This window comes from Microtus oregoni, unplaced genomic scaffold (genome assembly GCF_018167655.1).
Source record: "Microtus oregoni isolate MIOR12 unplaced genomic scaffold, Mior012 000037F_ref0000500, whole genome shotgun sequence".
NCBI classification, from domain to species: Eukaryota; Metazoa; Chordata; class Mammalia; order Rodentia; family Cricetidae; genus Microtus; species Microtus oregoni.
In genome coordinates, this window is record NW_024543096.1 from 21520716 (window position 1) to 21540309 (window position 19594).

General features: G+C 42.0%; 1 protein-coding gene across 7 annotated transcripts in view; it reads left to right on the top strand.

The window, feature by feature from the left end:
- B3galt1 (beta-1,3-galactosyltransferase 1) overlaps positions 1-19594 on the top strand; it is a 514202-nt gene that overhangs the window by 436796 nt on the left and 57812 nt on the right. Inside the window, exon 1 of one of the 7 annotated variants that reach the window (XM_041631424.1) lies at positions 6095-6111. The exons of the other annotated variants lie outside the window; for them this stretch is intronic. The gene's annotated coding sequence lies outside the window, so the exon portion shown is untranslated. Of the gene's footprint in view, positions 1-6094; positions 6112-19594 lie in introns of those variants that run through there. 7 annotated transcript variants of the gene reach the window in all.

Here is a 19594-nt window from a genome sequence, read left to right on the forward strand (position 1 = left end):
GATATTTGAGTGACATATACTTATAGAGGACAATGCATAGCACGTGATCTTTTAGATCAGTCAGAGCTTCCAAAATGGTGAGATACTGAACTCTGAGCCTGAGAGTGGCCAGATCCAATGGTCTATCCACTTCATGGCAGGACCAACTAAATCCCTGAGCCCAAACACACTCTCACGATTTCTTCCATGCAAAGGTGTTACTTTTAACTATCCAATTGGATAATCATGTTGTCCATACTAAGGAAGGCTTATTAAAGTCATTAAGGAAGAGAAGGGCACCACCATAGTAGCATCTAAGCACAGCTGTCCGTGCATGACACTTTCAGATAAGAAGTCAACTGCAACAACCATATTCCATCCATAAAACGTTTAGGTATTCTGACTTCTTTCTTTCTATCCTTCCTTCTCCCCTTCCTTCCCTCATTCTTTTGCTTCCTTCTTTGTCTTTATATCTGGTTTGGGGACTGAACCACCAGGCAGGTGCTATGACATTGAACTATATTGTCTCTATATCCCCTTATAGATTATTTTAAATCTTTTCAAGACAGATTCTTACCAACTTGCCCAGACTAGTCTTGAACTCACTCATTTTGTAGCTCCAGCAGGCCTTTTGAACTTGTGATCCTCCTGCCTCAGTTTCGCATGTAGCTGTGATTATAGGACAGAGCCACCACCCCAGCCTTGTTAGTGTGTTCCTGTGTCCTCATAAATAATACATGCCCCACTGGCAAAGTGAGGAACTTAGGAACATTCTGGATTGTTTCCTGCCAGAAACTGCCACCTTCCTGAAACCCAAGACATCGTTCTCTCCAAGGCTTCGGTTATGGGCTCTAACTTGATTTCAGCTTTGTGGGTATTATTATTTCTGACAGGTAGGCTCAGTCAGTATGTGACAAGTCACTCTGCAGTCATCGACAGCATATATCAGAGAAATCCTCAGAAATTACTAGAGCCACAGATGTGAATCATAGAGTTGAAGAATAATAGAAAACATGCTTTTTCAAGAAAAAAAAAAAGGGAATCTCAAAGTTGAAGATCTCCAACAGGGTATGGCTCTTTTTTCCTTTTAAGAACGTGAGGATTGGCTCAACATTATGAAGCTGTCATAGGGCGGAAGCAGGTATCCTGTATCTAATATATCTCTTAGATAAGAGATAATATATTATAGAGATAATATATTAGATAGAAGGAGGGACTGCAACGAATCCCTCCTAAGGATTTTTAGTAGTTTTAGGATTCAGGGTTCTGGAATAGGGTAAAATATAGTGATTTCTGACCAAGTTTAGATCAAGCAAAGAAAAACTATCTTAGTTAATGATGCCTAAGAGATGCAAACACCCCCCCCTTTTCTGTACAATCGAATGTATTTTTATAAGATCTTTCCCAGAGCTGAAGGTTTGCCCCAAACTCTGCTTTAATTTGAAGATTACCTATATGGATCCAGTGCTCAATTTAACTGAAAGTCATGTCATATACAAAGCTTCATAAACCAAACAGGAAAATGCTGATGCCAAGAACTTGGATATCCCATGAGATAGAGCCTTAAACTCCAGTAATCCCTTCTTCCTTTCTGTAAGAGAACAAAGCTTCATTGGTTCCCTTCTGTCTGTACTCACTGGGCTTTCTAAGGTGTAGGCTGCCTCTTCTCCATGACTCTGATCAGAAAAGCCAGATGTGAAAGATCAGAAACTACCATTCCAAGTCTAAGCTGAAAGCTAAGACTAGAATGGGGAGTCCTGTTCTCTCCCAAGACAAGAACCTGCATCAGGACATTAACAGAGTGCCTGGCTCTAATCAAGAAGCAGGAATCACAGCAGCAGAGCAGGCAAATAGGGGTCACTAGGGAATTCTATGAAGATCTGGGGTAGACAGATTCATGGCTCTGGTTAACTATTTAGCATCCCCTCATGGTACTAGGTGGATGTGTGTGGATCTCAAGTAGAATAGATATGGGAATGTTGGACATCTCGTAAGTACACATCAAGAACTATCAAACCAGGCAAGAAGGTACATTTCTGTAATTCTGATACCTCTTAGGTAGAGACAGGAGGATCAGAGATGAGAGAGGGAAGAGTGGGAAGAGAGGGGGCGAGGGGAAGGGAAGGACTAAAGGAGGGAAAGAGGAGGAAGGCGGGAGTGAAATGTCGGTACTTATTAGCCAAGATGAGTCACAACTCATAATCCCCTAGGTCAAGACTTCACATGTTCTTCGTGAACCCCCCAGTGGCTTTTCAAGCAAAATCATCTCAAGAGTTTTCAACTCGACAGTGGCACAAAATAATTTTCTCCTTCACATGGGTATAAATTGCTTAACTTGATCATTGCATAAGTAAAGCAGGCAATGATAGGTCTTTTCCTTGTGGAGGGAGTTAAAGCATGCATGGTAAGATTAACAATTCCTTTTCTAAAGATAGCTTCTAAAGACCAATAGAATTGTTTGTGAGCGCCTCCTGAGCATTCAAATTAATATTGCTTGTCAATGGTCCTTTGAAAACTGTTTTTAAAGTCATAAAATTATTTCAGCATTAAAATAGAGAGAGCACTAAGACTATATTTAAAAAGTACACATTTTAGATTAAATACTAGACTTGGCTTCTGGCTCTCTGCTTTATTTGATTGCTAGGAAGCTATCATTCCCACATATGCGGCCCCAGAGTGGTGGGATAGTTAATTCATGGTGGTTTGGCAGAGAAGAAGAAAGCAAACTGTCTACTACAAATTCTCTATTCAGGGGGGAATACGGCAGACAATTTTAAATTGAACACTTCTGCCTTCCACAATGCTCCTGATTTCATACCGGCCAAGTAAAGTTTGAAACAAAAGCAGAAGTGATTAGAAAGAATGAAGAGCCTATGAAAAAAATAGAATGCCTCTCTCAATGAGATTTAATCATGGAACTCAACAGGAATACACGGAGGGGGAAAAGTGCCAAATGTTTGTGGCGCACCAGGGGATGTTTTTCTACTTATCTTGTGTCAGCTAAAACTGATGATGTTGAGAGAGGAGACGGCAGAAGCTGAGGGGCCCTGTAATTATTATTTCCTTGAGCCAGTGAGGTGCAAGATCCATTATAGTCCCTCCCCACCTCTACCTGATGCCTGACTCTGAGTCACTGTGCTGTGCTTCCCCCCGCAGAGTGGGAGGTATTTTTCTGGAATCTGAAGTGGGAAAAAGTACAGTCATTTTCCACACATTCTCTTACCCTGAAGCGAGTTGGGAACTGATTTTCTTGTCCCCAGCAGAGCTGATATCTTTAAGAGTAAATAATAAGAGGGCAAGGGAAGTACTTATCACTGCCTAGGAAGGGGAAGGAAATGCTGATTGTGACCACATTGATTCCCCTAGAGAGACGGAGGAAGGGAGGAAGGGCGGGAGGGAGGAAGGGCGGGAGGGAGGAAGGGAACGCCAGAATCCAGGTCAGAGACCGTGTGCCCTTTTGGCTAATCTTGGTTTCAAATGCCAGGTCTTGTGAACTACAATTCAGTGAAGGTCATTAACTTTCTCTTTCTCGAGGAAACCGCCCACCTCGTTAGCTTTACAAGCAGTTTTTCCGGGCTGGTAACCTCTGACAGAAGCCAGGTCTAATGGCTACGCACAGGAGAAATAACCATGGTCATTTTCTGGGGCGACACTGGCACAAAGGAGAGAGGAGCCAACACAGACGACTACAAATGAGTCGGAAGCAGATGGTGCTGAGGAATTTGAGCCTGCAGATACCTGGAGAATTCCAAGTCATCTTACTTCCAAGCCATTGCCCCTTGACTCTGCCTACTTAATGAACCCCACTGTTCCAAATCCCCACACATCAACCCAGATCCACAAAGGACCAGAGACCCTATGAGCAGTATACCCTGCTGCCTAGACTGTCTACTGCCAGGGGACAAGGTCTTCTGCATTGCTGTCTTTGTGACATGCTTGGTTGACTGTAGACAAGGTCTAATAGAAGAGGTGGCCTATTGCTTTTGGAACCATCCAAACCCTTGTCACATTTCTTTTGAGAATATAAAATATTCCTAGAGGTTAAAAGAGAGATGAAGAAAAGCAGAGAGAGAGAGAGAGATGCCCAGGTGCCCTCTTCATTAACAGTGACACTACTAATTAGGATGTTACTTTTAGAGAGCATTCTGGCACCACAAGAGCTCAATAAAGTCATCGTGCCCCTTGAGCTAATCATTCCCACCTTGGGGAATTATTGAAAGCAGCAGCATTTAAGCCTACTTGAACAAAGATGTTTATAGCCACCCTGTTTGTAATCACACACAACTGGAAACAGCCCAAATGCGCAACAATTAGAAAGTGATTAAGCAAACTTTAAAGCTTCACTATGGAAAAAGGAAGTCTGTGGCAATAAAAATGATGAACATTTAGACTGTGTAATACTGTAAACCCCGAGGTAAAACAATACCACATTACAAAGGAGATCATATAATGTTCTAAGCACACTATAAAAATATGGGCTTGATTACAGCAGTGCCGGTTTCATTCTTAATAGTAAGAAGGGGCTGTAATCTGGACGAGGTTGTGTATCTTTCCCATGAAGTGCTTAGAACCGGAAGTGCTTTGGATTTCAGTGACTTGGGAATATTTGCTTACATATAATGAGCTTCCACAATGAGCTATGTTTGGAAGAGGAGCCTCGTATAAACGTGGAATTCATCTGCTACACGGATACCTTACTCACACAAATGGGAAATGCTTTTACGCAGTATTTCTGCTTTGACTAGGGTCTGTCACAAGAGGTCAGGCATTCACAGAATCCCATTGGAAATCCAAAGGTTTTTGATTTTAGAATATTTGGAATATTTCAAATTTTGGATATCTCAATGAAGACCATTCATTCCATCAGTAGATAATTACTTCTCGGAATGAATAAAGACTCAATAATCTTACAATAGTTTGTGTTTTTTCATATCAACTATAAGCCTGTTTTGAAATACATACGTAAAAGTACTACAGTGGTATAAAATATACTGAATCTATGTTCGTGTAATACTCTCCATGCTCATTTATGGTCTACTTCTGACATATACCATAGGGTCAGTAACTATTAGTGGCCATGGAGAGACGAGTGCTTTAAACCTGTGCATCATTGAACTTGTAGAAATAAGCACCAACTTTGCCTTCAGTAAGACTTGCATCAAGATAAACCAAGGTCAAAAACTCTGTCGCCAAGCAGTCAAAGGGGGGCCCAGAGCCTGAGAACTGGATCTGATAGAGAAGCCCAAGGCCAGGGGTCAGTGGGAAGGTAGCCACGGTTAGTGATGCAAAGCCGGGAGAGGGTGCCAGCCTTAAAGACTGCACTAGAGAACTGAGAAAGAGCAGGTCCCTTAAAGGGCTCTGTGTAAGATCCCTCCAGACAGCACCTTTTATTCATCCCGAGTCCTTGTTCTTAGATTTCTCAAATAGTTCCTGGAAATGATCCACCTTAGGTTTTTGAGAAAGTTCTATATACCATTCTAATGGTATACCATTCCTCAGGGTAGCAAACCCATGTCAGTCCTGAGACTCCAAAGAACAGTATCATTTTCAATGGCGGGCACCCTGTTACATGGTTCTATCTCCTTTTAATCATATTTCATTTAGTGATTTATCGTTGGAATGAATCGTAACTGATTGCAGCAGAATACATAAAATTCCTGAATGTCATGCTCCACTGGACATTTAGCAATTGTGTGCATCTAGAATTATTCATGGAGGGATATCCATAAGAGAGCAGTAGTCAGTCACACCCCAGCTCCCCTGCTGCTGTGAGGCTTCCCCTTTGGGAAGCATCCATTAAGAGTCTGATTATTGTTCATGAAGTCAAAAGAGAGAAGTCTGCAGCCCTTCATGAAGGCTGACAACGCTGTGTTCACCATCGGGGCTTGTCCAGACCTGCATTTCCAATTCCGTATCCGTAAACTTTTTACTGTTCACATCAGCAAGAGCCATTGATTCATGGGCGCTGTGCTGAAATCAATCTCCCCTGATCAGGTCCGATCACTCCCTCGGTCAGCCTTTCGGAATGACGGCAGCTGTTAAAGGAACACAGATACAAAGGACAGGCCTGCTTCCTACCCAAATGGGGGTGAGCTGAAATCACAAAAGATCTCTTGACCCCAGATCTTTCCTGTAAGTACACAGAGGTAGAATGAGGGCAATGTTTGGGACTGGGTTGGAGTTCCAGTCTTGGGTAGGCATTTCACTATGAAGGATATCTGGATCTTCACCTGCAACGTAAGAATAACATCGCCCATCTAATAACGTCTGATGCCATGAGGGTCAGACAAAACGCACAAGAGGTCAGCTTTCATGTGACATCATTTGATACTCTTTAAGAGAATGAGGCTGTGTTCGCGTGGGTTCATTGTCTACACTGGCTGCATGCTGTTATCTGTGTTCAGGACAGATTTAATGATACGACTTCAGGCCACTGCCAGAAAACCTTCCTTCTATGTTATAATAAGTACTTTAGTATGTTAAAAGTTAATTTGAAGGAAAGTAAGTAACAGGCACTAATAAATATAATAAATGTGTTGCCACTCCTTTGTCAAGTATTATAACATGGGGCACACAGACTACAGTGGTTGTTAGGGAAATAACAGAGGTTTTGATATTGGGTTACTTCTTTTTTGATGATATTAATGTACCTCCTTCTTCAAAACCTTTTGTCTGTTTTCTTAGCAATCACAATTCTTATAGATAATCCAGACAAGTATTTAAGGTAAATAGGGAATGGCTTGTAGCCAATTAGGAACATCAAGAAGCTTGGGACACTGTGGGCAAAGCAGATTCACAGGTCCAGAGATTCTTTGTTTTTTGTTTTTTTTTTTGTATCTGTTTTCTTTTTTTTTTTTTAATTTATTTATTTATTAAGGATTTCTGCCTCGTCCCCACAACCGCTTCCCATTTCCCTCCCCGGATCAAGTCCCCCCCCCCATCTGCTCGAAGAGCAATCAGGGTTCCCTGACCTGTGGGAAGCCCAAGGACTGCCCACCTCTATCCAGGTCTCGTAAGGTGAGCATTCATTGAGTAGTTTGTCATGGTATGTTGTGTCTTGCCCTACGCGCGCGCACACGCGTGTGTGTGTGTGTGTGTGTGCCCATTTAGTAATTGAAATATGTACTACTCTCTGAGGATCACTGCTTTAGATTTTGACTAGAAACAAGGGCATCCTTGGTTGGTGAGTGATTGGGCCACCCTGTCCTTGTGGGTCACCTGGAGCACATGGAGAAAGCCTGTATCATGTATCAGAAAATGTGCACTAGAAAATTCTTAAAACAAACAACAGTAAAGCAGTATCTCTGTTAATAATTAGAGCAAAAAACCAGGATATCGGAGGCCTCTAGTTAGTTCCCGGCTGCTCGGCCCCAAAATAACCACACAGATACTGTATTAATTAAATCACTGCTTGGCCCATTAACTCTAGCTTCTTATTGGCTACATCTTACATCTTAATTTAATCCATTTCCATTAATCTGTGTATCACCATGAGGCTGCAGCTCACCAGGTAAAGTTCTGGTGTCTGTCTCCGGTTGGGCTCCATGGCTTCTCCCTGACTCCGCCTCTTTTCTCCCATAATTCAGTTTGGTTTTCCCCACCTAGCTCTGTTCCCCTATAACTCTACTATAGGCCCAAAGCAGTTCCTTTATTAACCAATGATATTCACAGCATACAGAGGGGACTCCCACATCACCAGGACACCCAACATCTTTGTCAGCAGTGGACAGGTTGACTAGAGAAGATCAGAAAAATGACCCTAATTGTTGTTATTTATTATGTAATTATTGTTATTATTGTTAGAGGCTAAGGTCTATTGGATAGAGCAAATAAAAAATAAACCATCTCATTATAGGTCTCCTGAAATAACAAGAGATTCAAAGGACTTTTCCTTACTATCTTATGTCTCCACTGTAGCCTCAAAGCTGACATATGAGGAACTCAGGTCCCATCAAGAGCAGAGAAGTGTTCTTCTGTGTATCAGGACACATCAGCATAAGGCAGAGTTAGTTAAATTACCCATCGCCCAGAGCTACACAGGGCACACTTCTAAAGTATGCCAAACTGGAGTCATTTCCAATGGGCCATTCTCTTATAGGCCTCCCTGCGCAGCCCAGGAGCTGAGAAGGCCCACTGGGGAAAGCACCATGTGTGTCAGCAATGAGAACTGTACAGGAGAACCCTGTAGGTGGGATAGTGGCAGAGACCCAATAAAACTGCACACCTGCCCTTGAGCTAGAGGTCCAAAAACTAATAACACTGATGCTAGACCGTACTCTGTTCCTTCTCCCAAGGCAGAGACAGCACAGAATGTATGCGAGGAGAGGGGAGTATCTGAAGAGTGAGTAAGCCTAGGACTGATGTCAAAGACACAGCCCCCCCACCACCACCACCACCACTGCTGCCTGAGCTGGGACAGAGTTTCTTTAAACCTAGTGAGACGTTGCAATTTCTATTTAGATGGCCCTTGAATTTTTAGTAGCATCAAATGAGACTTTCTAACGTCGCGATGCAGTTAGGAAAAATTCTACAGACTGTACACAAGATAATGACTACGGGAGAGGAAGGCAGAAACTGCAGAACGGACCTGGTACAAAATGGGAGAAAAGTGGGTTCTGTCTTGTGACTGCCTTCCAGCAGGCCCAGCCCACTCCATATGCCTGTGTCTGTTTCCTGGGCAGAGAGACAAAGAATCCCTTGCCACCTCCAGATCCAAAGGACTCTGACGATTTGAAATGGCATTTGGCCTCTTCAGAAGCAAATCTCTCTAGTTCTGTATGGACTCCCTTCAGTGTCTTCCAGGCTGAAGCCTTTTTCTGACATTTTAACAATTGGTACCAGCCATTGGCTCACATGTTCCATAATTTACTTAACTCTTAGTCAATCTGATACACCAGGTGACAGGTTACTGACCAGTTCTCTCTGCATGTATGTGTCTGTGTGTCTGCATGTCTCTCTGTGTGTCCCTTTCTGTTTCTTATCCGTCTCTCTGTGTGTCTCTCTCTGTCTATCTTGCCTTCTCCCTTGCCCTTTTTCTCTCTCTCTCCTCTCTTTGTACAGTCTTGGTAGAATTATATGGCTTTGTGATACAATCTACTTCTGGTGGTGGTGCTGAGTCCATGATATAAACAAGAATGTATATAGTTAGGAACACAGGCCCAGGAGTCAGACTTTGGGACTTTAATCTCCCTCTGCCACTATCTGAACCATATTGTAGTTATTGTATTTTCCTAACCTTCCTGGCCTTGGTTTTCATGTACAAAGAAATGTCATGATATTCTTAATGGGTTTGTTTTCAGGACTAGATTCAGCAGTGCCTTTGACATGTGTCTGGGACCCACATGCTCAGTGATGGTAGATGGATAGAGTCCTATACAGTAATGATAGAGAAGTAATGATAGCACTTCATATGAAAGGAGACGCCAAAGCTAACTGTTCACTATTGGGTTCTAAATGTTATTACACCAGCACAAAGAACTCTTGCATTCCTTTGTACATAGTGGGGACGAGGACTTTGCCAGCAAGTTCCTCCAGAGCTAGCCCTTCCTCTCTACTTCTCTGACTGCCTCCTCCCCCACAGCTCTCAGCTCCATCATCATGAAAAGCCTCTCCACACCCTCTGGTCATTAGCTGTAAAGTATAGACCCAGGACCCTTAAGACAATGTCATCTGGCTTGAACAAGTCAGAACAGGGTTAAAGAAGGCAAGCGCATTACACTTCCACAGAATCCCCTCATTTGCTGTATAATGCACGCGGACAGACAAGTGCTTCAAAGACAGACAGATGCTTTGAACATCTCTAGGGAAGAACAGCGGCTGAAGAGGTTGGTGAAGCAGAGACTTTTTCAGCCCCATGTGTTATTTGGCACCCCCTACTCTGAGAAAATTCTGTGAGATATTCATCATCTCACTGGCATGCCCGGAAGTCACACTCCGCTGCTAGTCTTGATGAGCTTAGGTCAGGTGTGGCTCTCTCTCCTCTTACAAAGAACACGCACCCTCCTCCCCTTTTTTCTAGACCTTCATTCTCACCCAAGAGGATCTCAATAGATTTGCTGGCTTCTTTTCCTGCAGGAAGCATTGTTCAGTCTAAAGCCCTCTCCAGTGTTGTCAGCTAAGGAAACCGAGCTGAGTTTTGGAGTTTTGAATTCTGTGTCCAGCATGGTGAACACTGTGAATCTGGTTCCATAGAGAGAAAGAGGGAGCTCTCTAAACTGCAACTTGTCTGAATCCATAAGGGATGACTGTGGGTGGGACGAATCATCATATCCCATCCCATCCACCCTTGAACCACAGCCACACCCTATCCAAGCACAAACTACCTCTCAGACATCAGGTGATGCGCAGGCATTTCTCCCACTTCGAAAAAAGCAAAATCAAAACAAACAAAACAAAAAACAAATAGCACCACTCCCCCCAACTCCCCCCCCCCAGAAAGGTATCAAATCTCTCCTGGAGGACAGAGCCTGGCCAGCTCCTCCCATAAAGCCTTTCCTTTTCTTTCTTGTCTAGTGTCATTCCTTGTTGATTAAAATAATGAATTTCCCTCCTTCTAATTGTTGGTCCCTTGACTACAAAGGAAAAAGAATGCTCAGCCAAAGCTTCGAGATAATGGTCTGTGTTGACCTAATTAAGTTCTTAAGCAAGGTACTTCCTCTTTTTCCGAGTTGCATTATTTATTTCCTCCTAGTTGCCCTTTTATGGAGATGTGGCATAAATTCAAGGAGATCCACTTCAAATCCATTTGCTGGCACCGCTTCAAGAGATGAATACAAATTACTGTTTATCCACCGAACACTTACATTGCGTTCCTGCGTGCCGGGCAGCATCCTAAGTGTTTTATAAGCAGTGGGGCTTTGCATGCTCATGACAACTCTGTGGATGGGCGTTCTCATCTACTCCACATGGGGAGAAAAGCACAGAGAGGTCAAGAGACCCAGCCAGTGCCACAAAGCTGGATGTAATAACAGGATTCTCAACCAGGTTGTCCTGCCCTGGAGCCCATATTCACCAATGGATGATCCTATCTGGTTTTCTTATACATAAAGAGGATAGATAGGTAGATAGATGATAGATAGATAGATAGATAGATAGATAGATTGATAGATAGATAGATAGATGATAGATATGTTTACCTCTATCAAAATACAACCCTCCTGATCTGGGCAATTTGTCATCATTTTTTACACATGGAAAGAAGCTAGAATCTAAATTTTTAAGTGGCTAAAAACTCAGCTACCATAGATACCTTCTGCTTGTCTAGGTCTAAGCAGGGTCTCAGAAGGATATACACAAAGGAATTTCTTCTATAGAATCTCATTTTCTTACTTGACTTTGCTATCAATACAGTCATTGGATCAGGCCTTTAACTAATTCAGAGCACATTTGCCCAGAGGGTCCTGTAATGAATCCATTTGTAAATTACAGAGACAGTCATAAATTATTTCCACATAAAGAGAGCATAGATCAAGGCTGCCATATTCCTGTGAGCACTGTGGTACACCCTTAACCTAAATCATATTTTCTCCTTGTAAATGGGAAGGAAAATTGCATTGTCTTGACCTTTGGATCATTGGATCTCGTATTTATTTTATATATTTCTCAAAAGAATTCACGAGGAAATACATGCACTTAACCTTCTCCTAGAAAAGGGTGCAAAGCAGAAGTCCTAGGCATGAAATAGACACAGTCTGCTTCTTTATGGCTTGAACTATCGAACGACTCATACTTTGATCATTATTTAGCACAATTTATGACTTCTGAGAGACCATTTATCAATAACTCCTGAATGATTTTTCCAAAACAAGTACAAATAAAAAAAACAATTTACTCTAATCTCTTTGATAGGGTCCTGATTATTGTCTTATTGATCTCAGCCTGCCATGACAGCATTGTTAGCTCCAGGTGGAAGCCACAGAGCTACAGGATACCTTTATCACTCTACTGTTTAGAGATATGGTGGGGGGTGAGTGTGCTTATGTTTAGTGCCCACTCTACCTAATGTTAGTAAATTAACAGCGTGCCATGACTTGAAAATAAATAAAGCATGACCCCTGTCTTCAAGGGGTGTGAGGATTGGGGATGAAATGGAGTTACAAAGACTATCCTGAGATAGGTGCTAGTTACATACCAGGCACTGAAGTGACTTGAGGAGGTTGTCAGCTGGCCACTCTAGCCAGCCCATCTTCTTTCCTTTGTCTCACTTTCCCGAAAGGTGAGTAGGAGCCAGTTGAAGAGTGTCTAAGAAGAAAATTTTATGATAGGAAGCTTGACAAGATGTAGCTCATACAGCACCTTTTATACCATGAAGATGTCTGAACTTTGTTCCCATCTCCCAACGGTACACATATGTTAAATATTTTGAGAGAAAGAGTGACAGGGTGTTGGTCCTTTACTGGGGGAATAATGAGGCTTCTAGAAAGATGGAGAATGGGGGTGGGGGATCAGTGAGAAATCATCCTAGGGGCCCCAAAGAAAGACATTTAAGAACAAAGCCACGGCAGATAAATTACCAGAACTGAGAGAACGTCACCACAGAAAGCTTACTAGGTGACCTTTATTATGTGACTTGCTGTGAGGGAGGTAGTGCCATGCTCTAGATGAGGTCAGATATTAATCACCTTCGTTATTGACAGCATCAAATAACAAGAAATTCCATTAAGACATCATAAACGGATAGAGACTTTATCACTTCTGGGAAGCATAGCCCAGAAGCCATGTAAGCGCAGGATTGGCCCATTTAGCCACACCTGCCAGAGTCCCTGTTTTCTTGCTACTCATCTTCCGTTTTTCCACCCTCCACACTATGCAGACACATGATCCAGTGTGCAGAGCCTCAAGGATTCCACACCAACCTATGGTAGAAAGACAGGAAGGAAGGAAGGAAGGAAGGAAGGAAGGAAGGAAGGAAAGTGCTGCACTCAAGTGCCTATTTCAGAAAAGGGCTTCTATCCCAGGCTTCAGCAGCTGCCCCTGCAAATCTCAGTGCCAGGACAGAATCCAATGTCCTGCTCAGTGCTACCATCTACAGGGAAAATGAGGGCCTGCAGAGCCGAGCCAAGCTCTACCCTTCCTGGCTCATGTTAAGGGTAGAGATGGGAAAAGTCAGCTAGAGAAAAGCCCAGAAGAATGAGGCTGTCAGCCTGAGTGACCGCAAGGAAGACAAGAATGGATTGGGCAATTCTGCCACAGCCTGTTGCGGAGGTAAGGCAAGTGAGCCCAAAGAACAACTATAAAACCAAGATGGAAAACAGAGAGACTGTGGAATACTCAGTCAAAATAAAGAGGGTGTCTCCATCAACCCCATGTCCCTGGCTGGCCCAGGCAACTGTGCAGAACTGAAGGTGGAAAGAGTAGAAGAGCCACAGGGGGTAAGGGACACCGGGAATCCAGGCCTTCTACACACAACAGGGCTGATGCACATATAGACTCACAGAGACTCAGGCAGCAGTATACACAGGGCCTGCATAGGTCTGGACCGTTTGGAGTCTTAGAGCTGAAAGGACAAGGGGACACATGCCCCCATCCCTTCTCACTGGGGACATAACCACTCTCAAGAATAGGGCCCCATGCCCAGCAGTAGATGGCCAACATGAAACAAACTCAGCAGCATCTTGGAGGCTCTTTGTCTCACTATGCTGTCAGGGCGTTTTTTTAACCTTACATATGCGTTGTATACATTATGACTTCTGATTTTGTCTTTTTATGGGATTCCTGTGTGTGCAAATGTGTGTGTGTCTACATCTGTACGTGTCTTGTGGCTGGCTTGTTTGGTTGCTTTCTCTTATTCAATGTGTTTTCTTTTATTGTATTTTATTTTGCTATGTTTTTCAGTTACCTGTTTGCTTTCTTTTCTTTGTTTCTTTGTTTCTTTCTCTCTTTCAATTTTTCAACACATAGTTTCTCTCTGTAGCATTGCAGCCTGTGCTAGAACTAGCTCTTGTAGACCATGCTGGTCTCAAACTCACAGAGATCTGCCTGCTTCTGCCTTCCAAGTGCTGGGCGTAAAGTTGTGCACCACCACTGCCTAGTTACCTGGTTTTTTTTTTTCTAAGCAGGGACAGAAAGGGTGTGAATCCAGATGGGAGGAGAGATGCAAAGGAACTGGGAGGGAGAAGGGAGAAGGAAAAATGAAATCAGAATATAGTGTATGGAAAAAATTATTTTCAGTTCAAGAAATTTCAACATTCAAAAAAGTTTCCAAGATCTAAACAACCAAATGAGCCATTTGTTTGAGTAAGAATTAGGCTTCCAGCTGATATTGGACCATCACATCTCACCTCACACACTTAGCAGCTACCTGGATCGTGGGCATCATTTCCCTGATTTGAGGCATCAGGATTTCTGTAGCTACAGCCTCTATTTCTCTATAACATCCTCACAGAGTAGACATGAAGGTATCAGACCCTGGACTTTGAATTACCCCAAAACTAGTCCATTTCTTCAAATGGAACTTTTCAGAAAGAAAGGAGTTTGGGAGTTTCTCCCCTGCCTCTTTTAGTAAGAGGCATATCAGCTGGTGTTTTGTGCCCTCACTAGCACTGAATGTTCTGTGCCCAGCGAGGAGACCTCAGTGCTCTGAGCCCTTGACATATCCTGGAGAACTGCCTCTACCCGAACATTCTCGGTGTTCCTTGAAGCGCAAACATGTTCTCCCATGTTTGACAGTAGTCTGATTCTTAAATCTCTTTCAGCTTTATTATTACCAAATAAAATGAATCCTCACCATGAGCCTGACAAAAGTCATGTTTTTAATAAGAAAACACACAACCTAGGAACATGTTGCTTCCCTTTATGAAGCAGATTAGAATTATTTCCGTTGATTTACAGCTGTATAAAAAATTACAATCAAAGTATCTGCTGTGTTACTTAACTTCATATTATGTTAAACAATCACTTAATAAGCAAGTTGTCTGTAGAGAATTCCCTCATTTAGTGGCCACCTGCTTAACCGATATCTGGATCTGCTGGCCCTTCCCTGATTGACTTGACAGACCAGAAGGTCAAAAAGCTTTGTTGTGTCCCGTATTTTCCTCACCCTGGAAATGTACCCACAATGCATTCAGTAAAGCCCCTTTGAGATGTCAAAAGGTCAACTTCCTTGTCACTGCTTTTCTAACATGCTGTTTGTTGAACAGATTCTTTTCTTTCCCTCTGTAAAAGTTTAAGTTGGAATTCACCCGTGTGACAAACTGTTGACCTTCATCCTGGTCACCCACTTCCACCAAATCAAACTCATGAAAGACATGTTCGACTTCCCACCTCGCTTTAAACTCCCTGCCTCCGTGGAAGTAAATACTCACACATGCTCTAAATACCAACATCAAGATAAAAGGAAATGGCTGGTTTTCACCTTTAGAATTATAAATGGATTGATGCAAAATAAATTTCAGTGCCTTGAGTACTTGCTTGCTTACTGGTTGCAAACGATGGTTCCTCACAAGAACAAATGCCTCCGAGAAAACCCTCAGAACTAGTAAGCTGAGGGCAGGTCTCCACGGTCAAACTCAGCTTGGCTTGGCAGTTTGAATATTTACATTAAACTGCTATTGGCAAACAATTATTCGTACAGTTCTAAGAAGATTAAGAGAGCTGAATTAAAAGAGAAATGAAATTATAAGGAAAATAAAAAACACCCTGACTTTGCTTCACCCTATAACAGAACCCTAAGGGAAAGCTCTTTTGGGACCAGCTAGTACTGACGCTTACTTTTGAAAATTCCAATTAGGTAACATTGGTTCTTAAAGTCTGTCTTTTACACCTGCTTGACCCTTTCCTCCTGGTTTTCCACACTTTTACCAGAACTGCATTTTTGCTAGCCTGAATTCACTAAAATAATTGGTCAGTTTTTATCTACATTTAAAGGAAATTCCCCCAGCGACCATGTTCCTCTGTTCTGTGGTGCTGTTCAGGCCTCACTCAAGGTCTACTTACTCCACCCCATGCTATCCTCTAAGGAAGCCTGGGCTGGATGACCCCTGTTCTCCGTTCAGTGGCTCTTACCAGACACAAGGAGGCCCATGCCAGCTTGCAGCCTCATCTTTCCAGTGAACGGGTAGCCCTCTTAGTTGCTTAGTCCCAAAACATATAAAGCCAATCAAGAGTATAAAAAACATTCCCTGAGATTATCTTCTGACAAACTAAAATTGTCAGGTATACAGAAACTTCTAGTGCTTACACGAGAGTAATTTGAGAGTACACAGAAGGTAATCATGTTTGGTTAATCATATTTTGTGCCATGAATTCATATTATAAGGATCTGATTCCTGATCAACTGCCTACATTAAATTGTGTCTTAATATCGGTCGTTGGCTTTTATGGAGTCGATTCATTAGCTGATTGGAATATGCTTCAGCATGTTGGATGGTACTCATGATATAATTTAACTCACCCTCTGTGAAAAATAGTTCTAGAATTTAAATGAGGAAAACTTATCTATAGAAAACAGCATGCTTTCTTTTTATGTTCAGATTTTAAAAAACAGTATATAAGTAAGTTATCGAATTTGTTACCCTTGCACTGTCTGCCAGGGAGCTCACTTCAAATCTTGGAAAGGCTACCAGTCACAAGTGAAAATAATAGTTCTTACATATAATATATTTGATTTTTTTCATAAATGGGACCTGTTTCATTATTTGCCTTGCGATTATGTTTTCTGCTCTTAAAGTCTTGTTGTAATGGGATGGGGTGTTTGTGTGTGAAGTTAGCAAGTGAAATAGTCTTATTGTAGCTTAAGGATTTTCAGAATTTACAGCTTATGAGGGATTTTATAGAGAATTACAATCGACTGTATTATCCTTTTCCCTGCAAACAGAGAAAACCAAGAATGAATATGATGGATCATACCAGACATTTAAAAGCAATTAGTAAAAATGAAGATTTTTCCCCAATGAAGTAGACTGATGAGGAAAAGTGTAGAAATGTTTCCAGAGACCATGAAATAAATGGAAGGTAGTTTTACAATCTTTTGTGTCATCTTGAATATTTTATCATTCTAGTCTGAGTTCTACTTAGACTGTTGATAGTTCTGATTCACCTCTTGAGAGTAAGCTTCCATGATTGGGTCACTCCTGGCGTATAGAACAGTATGCTTCCTGTGTATGTTAGCTGTCCAGTACGTGAGGAAAGCCACCAAGGAAAGGACAGCTCATCCTGGCTCACAGTTTGAGGGCATACAGTCCTGTGTGGCAGGAAGGCCAGGCAGCAGGAGTGTAAGGTGACTGCAATAAATCTGTAATTAGGAATGGAGTGCCAATGCCTCATTTCCTCTTTTATATTCACACTAGACCCTCAGCCCATGGGATAGTGGCTCACCAGATTCATGGTGAGTCTTCCCACATTTGTTTTAAATTGCTTTGAAATCCCACAGAGACTCACCAAGGGGCTCATCCCCTAGGTGGTTCCAGATCCCATCAAGTTAACCATGAAGATTGGCCATGACATGAATCATACAGGACTTCAACACATCTTTTGAAATGCCAGTCAATTTTTCGTCCCTTCAGAGGCTTCTCTCCATTAAAAATATTTCATGGAGCTTGGAGATTTCAAGAAATGCACTTTTATCTTATGTTGCTATAGATACCATTTCCTTCATATGGCACTTGTTACAATCCTTTGGTTTTTTTAATTCATTTCATCTATGAGCAATACATTATCAAGTTAAAAGACACATCCAAGCATTTGTCTGTTGATGGAAAATCAACTCCAAAATACAAGCAATCATTTTTGAGAGTAATAATTTTCTTTATTAACTTTACTAAGAATGATTTTCTCACAAATGCAAACATACTTTAGAAATTGTTTCAAGCCATATTATTAGATTTGATTTTGAATACTGAAAAGTCACATTTTCTGGAGAGCTCTGACTGGCCAGTCATGATTTCATTTCTTTGTCTGGTGCCTGTTCTTATCAAGCTGTGAAAAGATTGTAATCTCATTAAAAATTGAGGTGGAAAGTTCAAAGCAAATGTTAAAGGGCAACCTAATTACTTTATGAAATCTGAAATATGTGTGCAAGTACCACACACCGAAGTTCTTAGTTTTAGCCAAAATTCTTACTTTGCCAAAAGTTCTATTTACTATTTACACACACACACATGCATGCACACACATGCAAACACACAGCCCCCGTTAAAAAGCAGGGATTTTGTTTCCTTTGCCCACTGTGTGTTGCAACTCCTGCAATAGTGCCTTACTCAAACTTCTTCCCAGTACACACTGACTGGACAAGTATTAGAGGTTCAGGATGGAAGAGAGTGAGCATTTCCTTGTCAACTCCACTGAGGTCATTTCTCCTTTACCCCATACCCATCCTTTCAGGTTAAAGGTACAAAGTTGTGGTGACAGGAAGTCCTAGGAGAAACTCATAGTCACTGACGCATTTCTCAGGAAATCAGTGCTCTGCACCAATGCGTGATGCTTCCTAGAGTGTGGAACCTCAAAATTGTTCATCCCCACAATGAACTTGCCTATGGAGTCTTTCTTGCCATGAAAGCAAATGTTTTGGGAAAATGCCATCAAAACCTCCTCCCCCATTCTGTTCACAGTCTTCCCAAGTCCTCCTCCACAAGGGAGCAAAATCAAAACAAAACATAAAGAGATGGAAATATAGTCCCAGCCTGAAAGGAAAATACACACACACACACACACACACACACACACACACACACACACACAAATCATTAGCTGCCCTACATAACCACACCCCTTTGAAACTGTAGAATTATTCCTAGGTATTAAAAACTCCTTTAGAAAAATTGACAATTGGGTGGAACACTCCTTAACCCCATCTTTTCAGCTTCAGGATAGGGGCTTCCATTGAGGAGCCACAGAGAGACTTTGGGGGATTGCTAATTGTCTGGGTGAACCATGACCTTGGTGAGTCTGTAGACTTCATAAAGGGCTCAAATGCTCAGCTTGCATGTTGTGGCCTAGAGACCTAAAGAGCATGAATTGTTGAAAGAAAGAATCAAGAGAAGACATCTATAGAAAGGAGACCCTTTCTGAACCTGTACTTGGCTGGATACTCTTACTCAGAGTTATTTATGTGAGACAAATTCATGAGCAAATAGTGAGCAACCAACGACACATATAAATTGGGAGCTTATGCATTGGCTCCTCAACAAAACCTGCTTTAGACTCCATTTCCAGAGGCTTGCTGGTTAGTGAGACACAGAGATTTGACATTGCGTTTCAAAGACCAGGTCTGAGGCTCTGAAAATACATGTGCTTCAGGACAGCGGTGAAAAACAAAGCATGCAGATTCAATGTGCCCTAACCTAAATAATCTGTCAGATAGAAAATCCATTCCAGCATTTCTTTGTCTTGCCTTAGAATGAATAAGAAAAACCACTGTAGATACAGGAGACAGAAAAAATAGGAGCCTTAATTTTATTTAACCAAATAATCGAATTTCCCCCAGACTACACTTAAAAGGTCTAGAAAGTGAGAAACATGCATCTTAGATTTGTGATGGTTTTATTTGCGATATCATATATGCCTTACTAAAACTTGGCTAAATTCCTTAGGGAACACCTAATAGTATATCCAGGTTCTATTGCATCTCCTCAAAGGGTACAAATGTTTTTATTTGCCACAGCGAGCAGCTCCAATGGCA